The 17151-nt window shown below is 37.2% G+C and overlaps 1 protein-coding gene and 1 long non-coding RNA gene across 4 annotated transcripts in view; one reads left to right on the top strand and one right to left on the bottom strand.

The window, feature by feature from the left end:
- CNTNAP2 (contactin associated protein 2) overlaps positions 1-17151 on the bottom strand; it is a 1168055-nt gene that overhangs the window by 984663 nt on the left and 166241 nt on the right. The window lies entirely within an intron of this gene.
- The window catches only part of LOC310895520, a 44857-nt gene continuing 34804 nt past the window's right edge, over positions 7099-17151 (top strand). The window contains exons 1-2 of the long non-coding RNA XR_014580751.1: positions 7099-7401; positions 9499-9721. This is a non-coding gene — a long non-coding RNA (uncharacterized lncRNA). The remainder of the gene's footprint in view (positions 7402-9498; positions 9722-17151) is intronic.

The following is a 17151-nucleotide window of genomic DNA, read 5'->3' as shown; positions in this document are numbered from 1 at the left end:
ACAAATTTATTTTCTCAGGACTGCTCTCCAGCCTTTTGTCCCCTATTCTGTACATATAGCCAGGGTTACCCCGTTGCAGGTGCAGAATCCGGCACTTGCTCTTGTTCAATTTCATGCAGCTGTTGATTGCCCAACTCTCTAATTTGTTAAGATCTCTCTGCAAGGCCTCTCCATCCTCAAGGGAATCAACAGCTCCTCCTAATTTAGAGCCCTGAAGAACACTGTTAATGACTGGCCACTGGCCTGATGCAACCCCATTTATTATAACCCTTTGAACCTGACCCATCAGCCAATTATTCATCCATCATATTAAATATTTCTCTAGTTGTATGCCAGACGTTCTGTCAAGAAGGATACTGTGACAGACAGTATCAAAAGCTTTGCTGAAATCTAAAAGATTACATCAACTGGCTGCCCTTTGTCAACTAGATGGGTAACCTTGGCATAAAAGGAAATTAAATTAGTTAAACAGGACTTTCCCCTCCTGAACCCATGTTGGCTATGACAATGTGACATTCTCAGCAACTTCTCTGAAATTCTGTGGATAAACCACTATAAAATCCTTCAACCTTTTGCAGTATAGAGTCCACTGTGCTGCACAGCTGGTGTAGTTCCAGCTCTAGCTTCTTTCTGCTGCTGGCTCACACACTATTAAAAAAAAAATAAATTAAAATAAATTAAAATAAATTAAAATAAAATAAAATAAAATAAAATAAAATAAAATAAAATAAAATAAAATAAAATAAAATAAAATAAAATAAAATAAAAAGACCGCAATGGGAATATGAATGTTGAACAACTGCCAAATCTATCATCCTTCTAAAATCTATACCAATTGCTTAGCTACACGACAACATCCAATGCAAGTAAAACCTGTAAATGTTTACTCCATCTAGAGGATGCAAGCTAAAAAAGAAAAGAAAAGAAAACAAAACACATTCACCCACCACACTATTGCTAAAAATACATGTATTTTGGAAGCTGGGGTGCTTTCTTTTTCTTAAATTATGATCTCCTTGCAGAATCCAGGGACAGCAGGAGTTCAGATCACTGAATGCAGCAAAGCCTCTTTCCAGCTTTTAAGTTCCTCACTGAATATGTCTGCTGTAGGGAAACTCCGTGTGTGACAAGCAAGTGCCAGGCAAGAGTTCCCAAATGTCTGCTCTCCTGAATTACTAGTTTGATTTTCTTCTTCTTCTGACAGATAGTATGGTGATCATGAAGCTGTAAGTATTCTACACCAGGTTTCCTCAGACAAGTCTTGGTTACTGGACTGATTTATCACAGTAAATCCAAGTGCTGCCTAAAAGCTAGCAGCAGGAATGAAAGCAATCACAAGAGAGGGCAGGCATTGCTTACAAAACAGGATGCAGGTTTCTTAAAGGGCTGCAAAAGAAGGTTTGAATTATCTTCACGTTTTCATTGATTTTCATGTAAGATAACTTAGTAGCAAAAACTGAGCAATGGCAATAATGTGTGCATGACATTTAGAGAAGACTTAAATGGGAATTGGATATACAAGCATAGCACCCCAGATTAGGAAGAGACTGCAGTGAAGAAAAAGATACCCAGATAGGACATATATATATATTTTTTTTCTCAGATTTGTTAGTCCAGTACAGAGATTTTGGAGATTCTAGACTCTTCAGCAATATCAGAACTATCAAATGCTGTAGAAAATAGAAAAATCTTCATAGTCACCAAGTCATTATGATGCTTAAGGAAAGTGATTTGCTAATCTGAAGAGAATGACAAAGAGATTCCTTAAAGTATAGGTATTCCAATATTTCACAGTAATTCACATGGAGATGTTCATAACAAACCTCAGGTTGTTAGCCAAAATTTGCAGACGCTGCCTTTGTTGGAATTCACTCCCACTGAGTATTCAGAAGCAGAAAAAAACATAACACACTTTAGCTTGGGAACTGATGGGAACAGCCACAAACAATAACTGCTTTCAGTACTTCAGTGCTTGAGAGGAAGTGTTTATATCTTTTCACTTAAACCAACCATAACAGTTCATATCACTTTGAAGGTTTGGGGAACATCCTGTTCACTTTATCTTTCACCTTCTCCAAGGAAAGATCCTCATCCCCTTGATGTTGTTTAAACATCATATATATATATATTTTTTTTTTCTCCTTTAAGACCTCTTGAACCCAATGTTCAATTCCAAACTTCAGTTCTGAACCTTTGGTTCAGAAGGTATTGAAAATACAATTACTTTTTTTTTTTTTTTTTCCAAAAAGACAAGGTAAATGATTTACTTGTTTCACATGAATTTTCTGTTCTAAAATTCTATCAGTCTGTACAAATATCTATATATGCAGAACTAATTGAGCCTAGGAAGACCATTTCATACAGACCAAGACAAAAAAATAAAGAAATTAATTTTTCATGCTGAAGACTCATCTTTCACAAATTGTCCCACACCAAGAATGTGGGAGCATAATGAGATGAACATTATACTTTGTGATTCAAAACCTCAAACTGCAAATATATATGTTTAAGACAGGGATGTTATTGGTGCATAAGAAATATATAGAAAATAATGGTGTTACAAATGATATAAGGAAGACATTGTGGTTTTCTTTTTAAGAAGGAAACCACAAAATAAGAAGCTTAGTTATTTGATAAAGTCAGGGTAGTCTGAAGTCTCATTTTTCTCACCTGCAAAAGAGTTTCACATTAAATAACATCAAGTACTTTGAACACTTCAGATGGAAAGCACAGTAGTGCAGAATATCACTGGAAACACCTACTTTTGATTTGGGGTTTACAAACAGATTGCTCTATTATTTTTCGTACTGTATTACTCTTTTTAGAACATGTAATTGCATTGCTCTCTGTGATTTGATTATATGTAGTAGTGCCTAGAATAGCCTGGAGGCCTGATTTTATTGTAATTATTATGCACTCAAATCTTTATTGCAGGTATGAATGTATGAATATAACTTTCCCTGGATGTATCCATTTAATGGGTTTATTAATTTTATAGCTAATAACCATAATGTCCTTCAACAGACAAGATGTTCTGTGGGTTTTTGTTATCTGCAGTATAAAAAGATAAGTGGACAGCAGACTCCATTTCAGGCATTCATGTATTGTAAATAAGTTGTGTGAACAAGCTTGTAACACAGCTTGATATCTGAAGGATTTGTATTTTTGATCTCCTAACTTCATACTGGATAGACCAAATGACTGTACACAACTTATTACCTTACGAAATCAGACTTCAACGTGTTAAGTATTCAGCCTAATTCTGTTTGTTCCTGATGGTGGGTTGCTTTTCAGTTGGAAAAGCATTATTCTCTGTGCTTCAAACAATAAATAAATAAATAAATAAATGCCGTAACTGTCATTCACCTAGCCTTAGGTAGCTCTAAGTCTCTATATATCACACAGGAGTGTTATAGGACTAGAACTGGGCTCAGTGATGTTTCAGACTAGTTTCACCTTCATCCTCTTACAATAAAGAGCAATAGTACAACATACAACCACAGAACAGAAGGTATACCAAAAGACAAAGCAATGGCTTACAGTATTTTTATAAGTAATGAAGTTTAGCAGGTGTAGCAGTATTCTTTAAGAAAATTACTCATCAAGTTAAGTTAAAGCCAACATAAATTATGTTTTATTAGTTTGGCTCACTGCAGTAGTGTCAGCTATTGGTAGTCTGCAAAAATGACCTTGATACAAAGTTCAAAATACCCCATTATATGCACAGAATTAAACCAATTCAGGTATATTACATTTTAAATGATCACACTTAACATGGTACTGAACTAGCTTCTTTTTCAAATGGACACATTATGACAACCTTGAAATATATTCACAGTAATAGTTTTTTTTATTATGTAATTTAACATAATTTATGCTTATAAGGTGTCCTTCATACAAGTATATTAAAAAAATGCAGTCAACAGTAACTGGAAGTAAAGCCAGTAGCATGCAAGCACAGCAATGCAAAATGATGGTTTTAAGATTATATTCCACATAGGAGAATGGTGTTCTCTAAGAAGAAATGGGAAAAGTCAAGACTACATCTGATGAGATATTAGATAACACATGAACAATGAAGAGGACATATGAACCATATTATGTTCATTGTGAGTTCTAAAAACATTTCCTTCCAAGACAACCACAGAGTCAAAAAAGTTAATACAGAACATTAATAACATAAAGTTAATACAGAACATTAAAAAAGTGGAAGCAGAAAGAGCAGAATGTCTCTTCTCTTTCCTCTACACTTGTGTCTCTCAGTGGACACTAGTGATAATCCAGAAGTTGAGCTGAGGCCCCTTTCTTGTCCAGTAGCTTCCTAAATGGAAGTAAGGATAATCAAAATGAGAGCTAAACCTAGTTACTTCCTCAGAAGAAAAAATATGCTATCAAACTACACCAGTGAATTATTAAAAAACAGTATTATTCTTTCTCTAAGTGTTTTCAGAAGAAATTATAGCTGACTGCTACAACGTTGTGCTTTCCAAGTATGAAATATGACCCCACAAAATGATATGAACTACAAGCAGAGACAGGCAGATGACTTTTTCTTTAACTCAGAGAATACTGAATCAACTGAGCGTCTGAAAAGAAACATTTAAGAGATGTAACTGTCGATTTCACCTATATTTGTGGTGGTTTCAAAGTGATGGCTGCCTAAACCACCACACCTCTCTCTAACTCTCCCTTCCCAAAGGAACAGTGGAACAAAAATACAATTTAAAAGGTATCAAGTCTTGAGATAAGGACAGGGAGATCACTCAACAATTACCGTCAAGGGCAAAACAGACTCAGTGTAGGGAGATTAATGTATTGTACTGCCTATCATTAGCAGACAAGAGCAGTGAGAAACTAAAAGCAAACTACAAACAGCTTCCCCCACACCATCCATCCTTTTCTGTGTCCTCCCGCGGGGCAGCGCAGAAGAACCAGGAATGGGGGTTGAGGTCAGTCCCTAATGCTTCATCAGCTACTGCTCCTTCATGGTCATTTTTCCCCTGCTCCACTGTGGGGTTCTGCTCACAGGATGCTGTTCTTCCTGAAGTGATCCTTTCTGGGCTTCTCACAAACTGCATTTCTTCAAAAGCTGTTCCAATATGTGTCTGTAGCACAGGGTCCATCTGCAAATTACTCATATCCATATGACTGAAGTGGACTGCTTGTCACAGTGAAGGCTTATACACACACAGGGCCCATCATACTACTGCCATTATAAATAATGTAGATACTCATATAGGTTGCAGTGATGTGTAAAATGGAAATCCACTGCAGGCGAGGGAAGAATTTGGAACTGATAGGGCTTTATACAAAGAAGAAGCTCAAGTCAGAAGTGAAAACAGTGCAGAATTAGGCAAATTAAGTTTAAAAACTCCTACAACCACCTCCTCCAGATTCATCCTTGTACTTTCTCATGGGAAATTCTGTGCCTCATTAAATGTACCTATCATCCAGCTTCAGTCAGGTCTGTCTTCATAGTAATAAAGAGCACAGTAGCCTGCACTAGTTAGCAATTCTATGTACCAGTTGAAAGTGCAAGCTTCTATGATCAGACTGTTATAATTTCTGCCTGTTTCTCCTTGAATTAAGGTTATTTTTGAAAAAACTTATCTTTTCCACATTTCTTTCTGGCTACAGAAGATGTAATTGTAATCTTTGTGCAATGCCATTTGTAAGATAAATTTATTTTACAAATTTGCATGTTAAATGCCTTACTAGTAAAAGCATCTTTCCAAGACAGCGTGTTTATGCTTCCATTTGTGCTTAAATTTGAATGCTAAAGCAAAACCAAGTGAAAAAGCAGATGATTTTAGATCTTTATATCTTAAGTCAAATACGAATTGCTTATTTTAATTATTGACTGAGCCTTCTTATTGGGAGTTGGGGACGTGGGGGAACAACTATAAGAAATTGCAGGTTATTGTTATTTTACACTCACGCTGTCTCCTCCACAGCTTGTAGCCAGGACTATGTACACTTTTGAAGATCATGATCTCTAATGCACTGAGTACTGTCTCTGCAACCCGCCAATTACATCTAATGAAGTGTATTTAATTAGTCTTATATTTGTGTTACTTTACTTGGGTGATATCTGTGTTGCGAGTATGCTTTCTGTCTGTAAAAAGGAGAGTGTCACTACCAAAGGGTGCCTTTGTTGCAATTTGAGATTCTGTTAGTTTAACTTTAAGCCATGTTCTGATATTTACTGCCAGATTATTTTGACATAAGAAATTTCTTGAAAGATTTTAGGTTTGATGCATAAATTTTACATATGTATACCTATGACCACCAAGATTGTGCTCTGCCATGCTAACACCCATGTTTAGAAGCCCATCCTGTACACATCCACTAAAACACTGTCCCACCCTCATTTCCTAAAGTCCCAATCTTCTCTTCACGTTTCACCTTCCCATAGTTGCAGTCTCCCAGTTTCGTCACTTCTTACCTAACAAATTTGCTGCAGCCAATTACTGGGTGACTCCAAGCCCATGGAGCTGGAGTAGGGACAGGCAAAACAAAGCTGCCCATGAGCAACTTGGGGTTAAGAGAAGGAGGTGTGCTTGCTATAGGAAGAAAACAACAAAACAGTATGTTTCAAAATAAATAAATAAATAAATAAATAAATAAATAAATAAAATCAGAAGACATGGCCTTGTGGACATTTTTCATAAAAGTCTGACCTTAAACTCTGTAGTTTTCACCATTGTATTTGTTTTCTTCTTATTGTTATAGGGTGTTAACGTATGAAAGAAAGAGCAAATATAACAAGAAAATAAGAACAATAATTTATTCAAAAATGCTACGTGGTCTAACAATCCCTTCTTCCTACAGATCTGTGCTGGGGGTTCTTTTGAAGAATTTTCAGAAACTGTCTATTGTCCCAGTGTGTAGGTCATAATCCTACTGTGATTAAAATATATATATATAATAATAATAATAAGTATGCTGCTAGCCTGTGGATAAAACTCATAATGTGCTCAAGGGATGTTATAGTTACCTCATAATTAAGTAAGTGGTACTGGGTGCAGGCACTCAGGCAGCACTAGGGGCCTGCCGGGCCGCTCCATGAGGCAAAGCCGGGGCTGCCCCATGCCGGCTCCAGCGGCCCCACCACAGGGCCCGGCCGAGCCCCTCGGCCACGGGTGGGCTCCTCGGGGAGAGCGGAGCTCAGCAAGGGCCAAACGCTGCCTGGCAGTGAGGAAAGGAGTGCGAGAAGCAGCCCTGCGAGCAGCCAGGACAGGAGGTGCTCCAGGCGCCCAGCAGAGCTTGCCCTGCAGCCCCTGGAGAGCCCAGTCTGGAGCAGGGGAGAGGTGTGAGGAGGCAGGGGCGGCACAGCGGAGCTGCTGGGGGTGACCGCAGCCCTGCTCCCCAACCCCTGCACCGCTTGGGAACCTGGGGAAGGTAGGAGTCCAAGGAGGGAAGGGGTGGGGGGGAGAGCTGGGGAAGCCTGGGGAAGAAAGAGGCAAAAGTGATGTTTTAGGTTTTGAGTTTGTTTCTCCCTGTCCAGATCTATTTTAACTGGCAATAACTTAAATTACTTTTCCACAACTTGAATCTGTTTTGCCTGCAAGTGATATCCCTGTGTTTATCTGACCATATGAGTTTTTTATTCAATTTTCTTGCCCATTATGTTGAGGAAGGGGAGTGAAAGTGACTGCTTAGGTGTCTGGCAGACAGCCAAGGTCAAGCCACTATTAAGATTTTTCCAAGTATAGAATCTGTACTGTCAGTGACACATAGCCTCCTGGTTCTTAGTATATGTTAGAGAAGTTATGTTTGAATTAATTCAAAATTAAAGAGCAACACAAAGTATGAAGCATTCCAAAGTCAACAGAAAAAAAAATAAAATTAAGAAAAAAGTAAATATTTGAGCTGGATTGGGGAGAGGATGGTGAGGAGAAAGGAGCCAAAGTCTGACTATAAAATGGAACTGAAAATAACAAGGAATGAACTCCAGGCTCTGCGCAGTGCTGGCTGACCTGCTTCAGTCCTCAGGCTTGTTCCCCTCTAAAAATCAAAGCTACATATAAACATCTCTCATCAGTTGAAACCCCATCCACCTTGTATGAAAACATGTCCATAACAAAGTAAGTGGTAAAAACTTGCTTCAGTTCTTGGGTGTGATTCCTGAAAACTGAAGTCCAGCTATACTGATGTATGGAACTTATGCCTATAAAATGTAAACGTTGTTGTTGGGGTGTGTTTCTTCCTTTTAGCAGAAGCTGCCTACCTTTATGTCAGCTATTCATAAATAATCAATCCAGATATTCTTCATGTACAGTGGGCTGGATACCAAAAGATACCCAGTCTATTTTTCCTTTTACATCTTATTCTTTCCTGCTGTCCTTCCTTATTTCCCTGTCATCTGATGCACTAAGTGGTGTGTAAAAGACTGTGCACAAAGGCAGTGAACAACAATTCAAACTCTAACCTCTTGAAATCCTCTGTGCTGGATGGTCTTGCTATATCCTTAAAGGTTAAGCTGTGATTGTTTTATGTGGCCCAGCTAGGAATCATACCACACATCCACAACTACACAAAACTGAATTAAACAGTCTTGAATAAAAAAGAGTCAAAGTTGTTTATTTCTTTTTTTTATTGTTATATTTTTATTTATTTTTATTTTTAAGAAATATGGGTCAACATATTGTGATGATTATTGCCAGTGAGGTTCAACATCTTCTCTTTGTACCTTTTAGGCACAATATTCCATTGTGTCTTACTAGTTTGCAGTCTGATTACAGTAAATTACTGAAAGGCTTCAAAAGAAGGTATGCACAGTTTTTCTCAGCTGGGAGACCAGAGAAAGTGAAGATGAATAAAATTGTAACAACAACATTAAAAAAATAAAATAAATCTACGTAGAAGATGTTTTTCTTATAGCACTAAACAAAGAACATCTCTGTCCTCAGTAGAAAATTACTCTTCATTTTTCTCATAAGTGTTTTCAAGCAATTGCTTTTTCAGAAGGGAATCGAGATTGTTCAAATATTTTCATGAAAATGCTCTATATTTTGATCCCACAATTTATTATGTTTTGAATTTTGATTAAAATTCTATTGAAAAACTTCTCCAAGCAAAATATGCTTTTGACACTGATTTACATACATATTCCATTGTGGTGGTTTGACCTTGTTTGGGTGCCACATGCCCAATCAAACCACTCTCATCTCCCATCCTCAACAAGACAGAGGGAGAAAATAAGATGAAAATCTCGTGACAAGATAGGGACAGTGAGATCGCTCACCAATTAGAGTCACAGACAAAACAGCCTTGAACTTTCAAAAATTAATTTAGTGCAAATTAGAGCAGGATAGTAAGAAACACAAACAAAACTACAACCACCATCCCCCTTCTTCCCAGGCTCAACTTCACCCTGGACTCCTCTACTTCCTATCTTTGGCATGGCACATGGGGAACGGGGGTTGCAATCAGTTTGTAATCATCTCTGCATTTCATAATTATCTCCTTTCTCTTCACACTTCTCCCCTGCTCTAGGATGGAGTCCTTCCCACAGGACACAGACCTTCACAAACTGCTTCAGCATCGGTCTGTTCCACGGGGTACAGTCCTTTGGGAACAGACTGCTCCAGCACGGGTTCCCATGGGCCACAGTGCCTACCAGAAGACCTGCTCCAGCATGGGCTCCTCTCCATGGGCCATAGTTTCTTCCAGGAGCCTCCTCCTGTGTGTGCTTTCCATGGGCTGCATCTTCATTAAGGTCAGATCCGCCTCTTACGATATGTTTTCTTACATCATTATTTTATATTGTGTTATTTTATATAATTTCTTAACATCTCAATATATCTTGTATGCATAACTAGGAAATAATATGATCTGGAAAGTGGAAAGTATTTCAAACAGCTCTAAATAATTTCAATTAAAACAATAATTAAAACAAAGAAACAGAATATGTCTACTATATGCATGTGATTACTATTGGCCTGTAGTAATATGAAAAAGTGAATTCTCCTTTTGACAAGTTTAATAATTACTATAGCAACTCAAATAGAGAAATTATTTTTTCCTCCAGTTTTGAACAGCTCATTAAGTTTTTCTTCTCCCCTCAAACTCTACATTTCTGTAAAATTTTGTTCTGTATGAAACAAGTATTTTAATAATGAATTTTGAATTTTGTCACTAGTCAGGAAGAAGCGGTATTTCTTTTCTGTAAACGACACTAGGAAGCCTCATTTAACATAAGCTTTTCATTCTGTATGAAAGACAAGATCATATATTATATTTGCCACAAATTAGTGTAAGCCAGAAATGAATAATAAATACATGCCTTAATTAGAGAGCTTTTGGAGTCAGGCTCCTCCAATTTGGAACAGTGGCTTCAAACTTTTCTTACTGTTGAAGAAATTGCTTTGCAGAAAACCCTACTACAAGAAACACATGAAATTATGTTAAACCAGTGACAAGGATGTGAAAATGAATAGATAAATAAAAATAATTCCATACATGTTCACCATAGCTATAACCCTTGTTTTAATTACACTGATGAATTATTAGTTTTTGATTATTATTATTTTTTCCCCTGAAGAAAATAATGCTTCCTCCAGAAAAGGGAATTGAGCTTTACCTGGTTTAATCTTTCTACTACACTGAACGTACAGTCTGCAACATGAGTTTTGAGTGACTAATCACCCTGGAGAGCAAGACAGGTTCTTGGCACATTTAACTTAAAATACTACTCTGAACTACCCTGTGTATGAGCTTGGCTGGGATGATTAGTAGCTAACTTGGGGACTTCCAGTTGGTACTATGAATAACCGTCTTCAATTAACTCTTCAGCCTGAAGACATGAATACATACTAAACCCCAAAAACTTTCTTGAAAAAAAATGTCTGAAGTTTACATAAAATCTAAATGTTACCTATAAATTAGCTGCAAATTGAACACTGTTTAAATTCTTAGCCGTGCTCTGTCAAAATTACTGAACCCCATGTGTCCTGGCCTGCAGCCAGCCTCAGGCCTCAGGTGCCCAAAACAGAAGGCCTACAAGGGCCTTCCTCTTCCAGTCCTCTGAGGAAGATTTCTGTGTTAGGAGGGTGGTGGCTGCTGCTGGTGAAACGATATTCCAGCAGAGATGAAGGGAGGAGGTTGGTGGCAGGTTTTCTTCTCCCCTTTTCTCAGCACAGCAGGGGCTGTGGAGCCCGGCTGCCCTCTTTGCCCTACTAAAAGGCACCTTCTACCCATGTCACTTTGCAGGGCTGTTCCTAGCAGGGCCAGGGGCTCAGGTTAAGCAAGAGTTGCTCCAGACCTGGCTGACAGTTTTAGCCATGACCAGATGCTGCTGCTGGAGACTCTTAAATGCACCTTGAATGATTCAGAGCCCCAAGAAGGGTCTACCTAAGTCTTCCTGCATAGTGAGCTCTCCAGTACAACTGAAAGACAAATGTAACACAAATAAAATTGAACTTCAGCCTCTTAAACAGAAAAATAGGAACTAAGTGGGACTTTCATCCTGTAGCCTCAACAAGCAGTCATCAGTCTAAGTTGCTTTCACGCTTGCTTCCAAATACCTCAATGACTTTCCACACCACAGCAAGCTGCATGCCACTCCCCTCACTATCAGTATACTCAGCCCTTCAGCCTCCCTGCAGTGACACCAGCCACCCACCTAAGGAAGACCTCCCCTACCTCTGAGATCAACTCCATCCTAGGATGCACAACACAAAAATAAAAAATAAGAACAATGCTGTGCCTTCTAGGCAAAATAACACCTGTCTGCCATTTTAGCTCATGTTGATCCGCAAAACCCAGTTTTCCTGAGGAAAACTCAGAATTGCAGAAGGGAAATGACACGTCTCAGGAATATTGCCTGACACCCTCCATCTGGAGTTTAATACAGTTTCAGTCCATCCCTTTTGCCTCTTTCAGCAAGTAGTAATGTTTTATTTCCAGTATAAATAAAAAAGTATGGATATATTTGCATGGAACAAATCAGTTGGTGATCTCTAAGAAACTGGTGAGCTTGTTCTTTGTGTGGTTTCTGTGCTCTTTTCTTTCATATCTGCATCTATGAGAGGAAATTATGACACAAACTCATCCCAAGCAAATGATTTTCAGAAGTTGAAGAACCAATAAGAACATTTCAGTTTATGTGCCTCTTTGTTATAGTTTTATCTCTTCATCTCAAAACTATGGACTATAACATTTTCCTATTTTACTTATCCTCAAAGAGAAGACTAACTTTCTTTTCTTTCTTTCTTTTTTTTTTTTTCTTCAGATTTTACCAGTAATGAAAGTTTTTTTTTTTTTTTTTTCTGGTGTAGAAACTGTTAAATAGGTGCAGTATAGCAGAGATTATGTTTAATAACTCAAATTTTAAACATTAAAAAAATAAGTGAGTTTGTGAAAGAGATGACTGTTTTTACACTTTAAATAAACACACACATTTCAATCCTACTGCTCAATGTGCCACACAGTAGCGATCAAAGATCATTTTGGAACTGTCTACAGCTAGAAATAGATGACATTATATAAACCAGTCCAAATCAGTCTTATACAATAGTATTCTGCTAGTATAACTCATCCAATGAAAATAACTAAATGCTTTGACTTAAATCCTTTGATCTAAATCCATTTAAAAATTAAATCCTATATAGTTAAAATATCATGAGCTTTTTTGTCTCGTTACCTCTCTTCTTGGTCTAAATACTATCACTGCAAAAAACAGATTTCCATAATAGCATGAACAAGATATTTTAAACTATTTAAAGAATTCCCAAGCCTTGTTTCCTGGCTTGCAAGAAGACAGAACTGTAATGATTTGAAATATATGGTATCTCCATTGTAGTACAAGGAACAATTATAAAAATAAAATGGCGATTGTGAGCATCATTTAAGCAATGTCATTGACACAGTTACTGGACTTTACAGTTTTTCATCTGAGACTGAATATTTTAAGTAATACCAAGAGTTACAAATTCATTATTTTGATTTAATAATAACCAACAGAAGGTTTCAGTCCTATCTTTAAAGCGTTATTCCATCCAAACCATTCTCAAAACAAAAAGCATGTCAAACTAATGAGTATTTACTGAGCAATTTTGCATCTCACATTTTTGCTCTATCATATCTACAAAAAAAAAAAAAAGGCATTTGGCATTCTCAAAGAAAGAAATATTCCTTTATGATAAATTCTTTTGTTCTTACAATACTAGTCAACCAATCACAATTCAGATCAGCCATCTTTTAAGCCAAAATCTTAAGAGAAAATCTTACTCTGTAACTTTTTCAAAACGACGTACATAAAATATTCAAAAATAATCCAATATAAAATATTCAATACTATGAGGCTATGTTTGTTTTGCCACACCTTCACAGAAAGCAACGGCAAGTATTGTGTGTGAATTCTAGGACTAATTGTGACTCTGTGATCCAGTTGCAGAAATTATTTGGTCATACAGATAAATGAGCTAGTTTTAAATCAGCAAGTTCAAGTAGCAGTAGCAGCCTAGTTATGACTGCACAGTTTAGTTAAGGATCATTTACCCTACCAACATAATACGCAGCTGCAGTGTAAGTGTGCTATAACTATCTTTATTCTACACTTTACTTTTTCCTTGCAAGTATTGGAAATAAGAGGGGTAAATGATGGTAGATACTTTTAACATTTGCAAGGTATGCTGAAACTTTTCTCAAGGAGTCCCCAAGAGACTGACAAGATAGAATTGTTTCCAGCAGGTGAAATTCTGATAAAGATGTAATGAAACTACATCCATATCATTAGTTTTTTCAAGGCTTTTCAAGACTATGCAACTCAAGTAAAATCTGAGCGAGACGGAATACAGAAAGCTGTTTCAAACTCCTACTGATGATACTGATGATATTTTGAGAAAAAGAATGCATCCTCTTACTTTTCGCTTATTATATTTAAGCAAGAAGAGTTGTCAAAATATCATCACTTGCTGCATGCTATTGAAATGCTTGTTAGACACTGGTTCCAAGCGTGTGCCTGTAAAGTCTTCTAATAATAGCAAAACATTCCTATCACTTATGATGTTAAGTCCACTGTGATACAAATGTCATACTAAATTATAAAACTTTCTGTACTAGTATTGGAACTATCATTATAGCAGATTTGACAATTTCTGCAACTGCTTTGACCATTTATTTTGTATATTATGATGTTACTACTGTTCCTAGAAAAAAAAGAAAAAAGTTTTTCTTAAACAGTTCAACTACAACTGAATATTTGAAGACATTTCTTTATCCAAAATTAGTGGTGGAAAACTAGTGTTGAGAGCAGATCCTCTAGACATGCTGTTAGCTCTCCTACAGTCCCTGGAGTCCAGCCTAGGCAGCCACACAAAGCTTTTTCTTTTTGGAGGTTACCAAAGAATCTTGTCACTACTTCCTTTTCTTCAATCTGGAGAATCACACAATCACAGAATCATCTAGGTTGCAAGAGACCTCCAAGGTCACCTAGTCCAACCTCTGACCTAACACTAACAAGTCCTCCACTAAACCATATCACTAAGCTCAACATCTAAACGTCTTTTAAAGACCTCCAGGGATGGTAACTCAACCACTTCCCTGGGCAGCCCATTCCAATGCCCAACAACCCTTTCAGTAAAGAAGTTCTTCCTAATATCTGACCTAAACCTCCCCTGGCGCAACTTTAGCCCATTCCCCCTCGTCCTGTCACCAGGCACGTGGGAGAATAGACCACCCCCACCTCGCTACAGCCTCCTTTAAGGTACCTGTAGTGTGATAAGGTCGCCCCCGAGCCTTCTCTTTTCCAGACTGAAGAACCCCAGCTCCCTCAGCCGCCCCTCATAAGACTTGTTCTCCAGACCCCTCACCAGCTTCGTTGCCCTTCTCTGGACTCGCTCGAGCACCTCCATGTCCTTCTTGTAGCGAGGGGCCCAAAACTGAACACAGTACTCGAAATAGACCACAGGCAGTTGGGAAAAGAAGATAAATAGTTATCCATCATTTTTCAATGAGGAAAACCAAACAAGAGCAATTAGGCATTCTTACCGAAGCATAGCTAAATCCATATTTACAGATGGATTTACCTAAATGAATCTAGGAAGGTGTCTCTCAACTCAGCAAGAAGTGTGCAAGAAAGCCTTACTAATGGACTTAACAGAAGACATATTCTTATCACTCTAACACTATGATATCAATCAGCTTATATTGATTTTTATTAGTTAAGGCTTTGGTATTTGTCATATAGAATTTCAGTCCTGGACTTGCCTATTACAAATATTAATGTAGATAAAAATGAATTTTTGTGGATTCTTTACAGCTACTAAGAGAGGAAAATTTGGAAAGGCTTCTCAATCTAAAATTAATAGCACCCATTAAAAGTGTATTGTTTTTTCTGTAATTACAGCTGTGGGGTAGGAGAGGGTTGCTATACATCATGATGCCAGTATATTGTAAGGCGAAACCAATAAAACAAGCTATTGCTGATTTAATCATGGGGGATATTTCCTTTCTCTCTCAATTTCCATTTCCATCAAATCCTGCATGAATCACTGCTCAAATGTTTGCTCTTAGTTTTAGTAAAGGTGATCCAGCATTGACAAAACATGTTAAATAGAGTCAAATTTCATCAAAAGATAGAATGTATTATGGTCAGGATCAGTAAAAATAGATAGAATACATTAGCAATTGTGTGCACTGTAGGAGGAGTGAAAGTAGAGTCACAACATAAGATACCTAACCTGATTTTAAACCAGGAATCTCTTGACAAACACATGTAGGCTGTGCCTGCTAATCTTACTTGCTAAATCTTTGAGCATGTAGAATGCATCCAAATTAGTATTAAGATGGTTCCAAACACCCCTATAGCCCTACCTGATGTTGCCCTTCCATCTGTCATTCAGCTTTCTAAATAGTTTTGCAGTTTTTAGGTGATAGAATTAAAGAGGGAATAAGAAAGTCAGGTAGGAAACAAAAAAAAAAATACTTATAGACATGTAACTTCAGTAGTCATTAGGTTTTAACTCCATGCTGCTGAAGTTAATGAAAATAAACTCTTTTCATTTTGCCATTTTTGATTTGTGTTGTTGCTGTGTCATCGTTCCGGACTTCATGGTATTAGCAAATACAATATTGTGCAGTCCCTGCGGTAGCGGGAACAACTATCTCAAATCTATAAGATTCCTTTCCCTTTTCATTCTCAACTGTGAAAGCAGATTGCTCCATCATGCATCATTAAGCTACATATCCTAGAAGTACATTCAATTTTTTCATGGGATCCCAGATGTAGATCCCAGTTTTGTGTTGCTGACAAACACAGATAGAAATAGTTGCCATATTTCCAGTGGGTGGAAAATTACTCCATTGTTCCTATAACACATTACATCATCATTAAATGTCCAATTTGTACAAGTTTTAAGATGATTATTTTTGTTCCTGTGTCCTTTTTTTTTTTTCTGTGAAAATAAATAATCAGTTGTTAGTTTGCAAAAATACAGAAATTGTTGCAGAAATAATTGCAGTGTTGCTGGCAGTGAAGATGCATGAAATTTCTTTACTTTGCAGAATAAATGAAATAAACGTATTACATTAACTTGCTGGGATGGCATGCTGCTAGGCATTTCTTCTCAAAGAAAGAACTTCTCAGAAGTCAAGTTCTAAGCTTCCTTTCAGTTACCCACCATATTCTAACATAGTGGCAAACAGAAACAAGAAATATATAGATATGGAAGTGTGTGTCTCTCATGTAAGAAACTGGGTAAGCGCTAGTCACAAACTCTTTGGAAACCAGAAAAATAGCTCATACGCCTATGAAATATATAGTGGCAAATATTGCTGATAACTGCTGTTAGCAAGGCGGATAAAAGATCGGACCACTGATCAAGCCTGAGTACATCTTGCTGCATACGACATGTTCTTTTTGGTAGAACGTATTTTCTATCCTCGTACAATAAAAAAAAAACAACAAAAACAACAACAACAAAAAAAAACACAAAAAAAACTAACAATACTGCTCAAATGGCATTTAAAAAGCTATAAAGAAATAAATTGCATTTTAAATGACCATTAAGAAGCATTACAGATTGCAAGATCAATTCTGCAGCTGAGAAGAGGAATGAAATCCTGCCACTAGGCCCATCCAAAATTGAACTATGAAATGGGCTGGAAAATATACTGCTGAACCCTTTCCCAATAGGAAAATATAAT

This window comes from Anser anser (assembly GCF_964211835.1).
Source record: "Anser anser genome assembly, chromosome: 2".
Classification (NCBI taxonomy): Eukaryota; Metazoa; Chordata; class Aves; order Anseriformes; family Anatidae; genus Anser; species Anser anser.
Note: the sequence above shows the minus strand (reverse complement) of the source record. Positions and strands in the feature narration are given on the sequence as shown.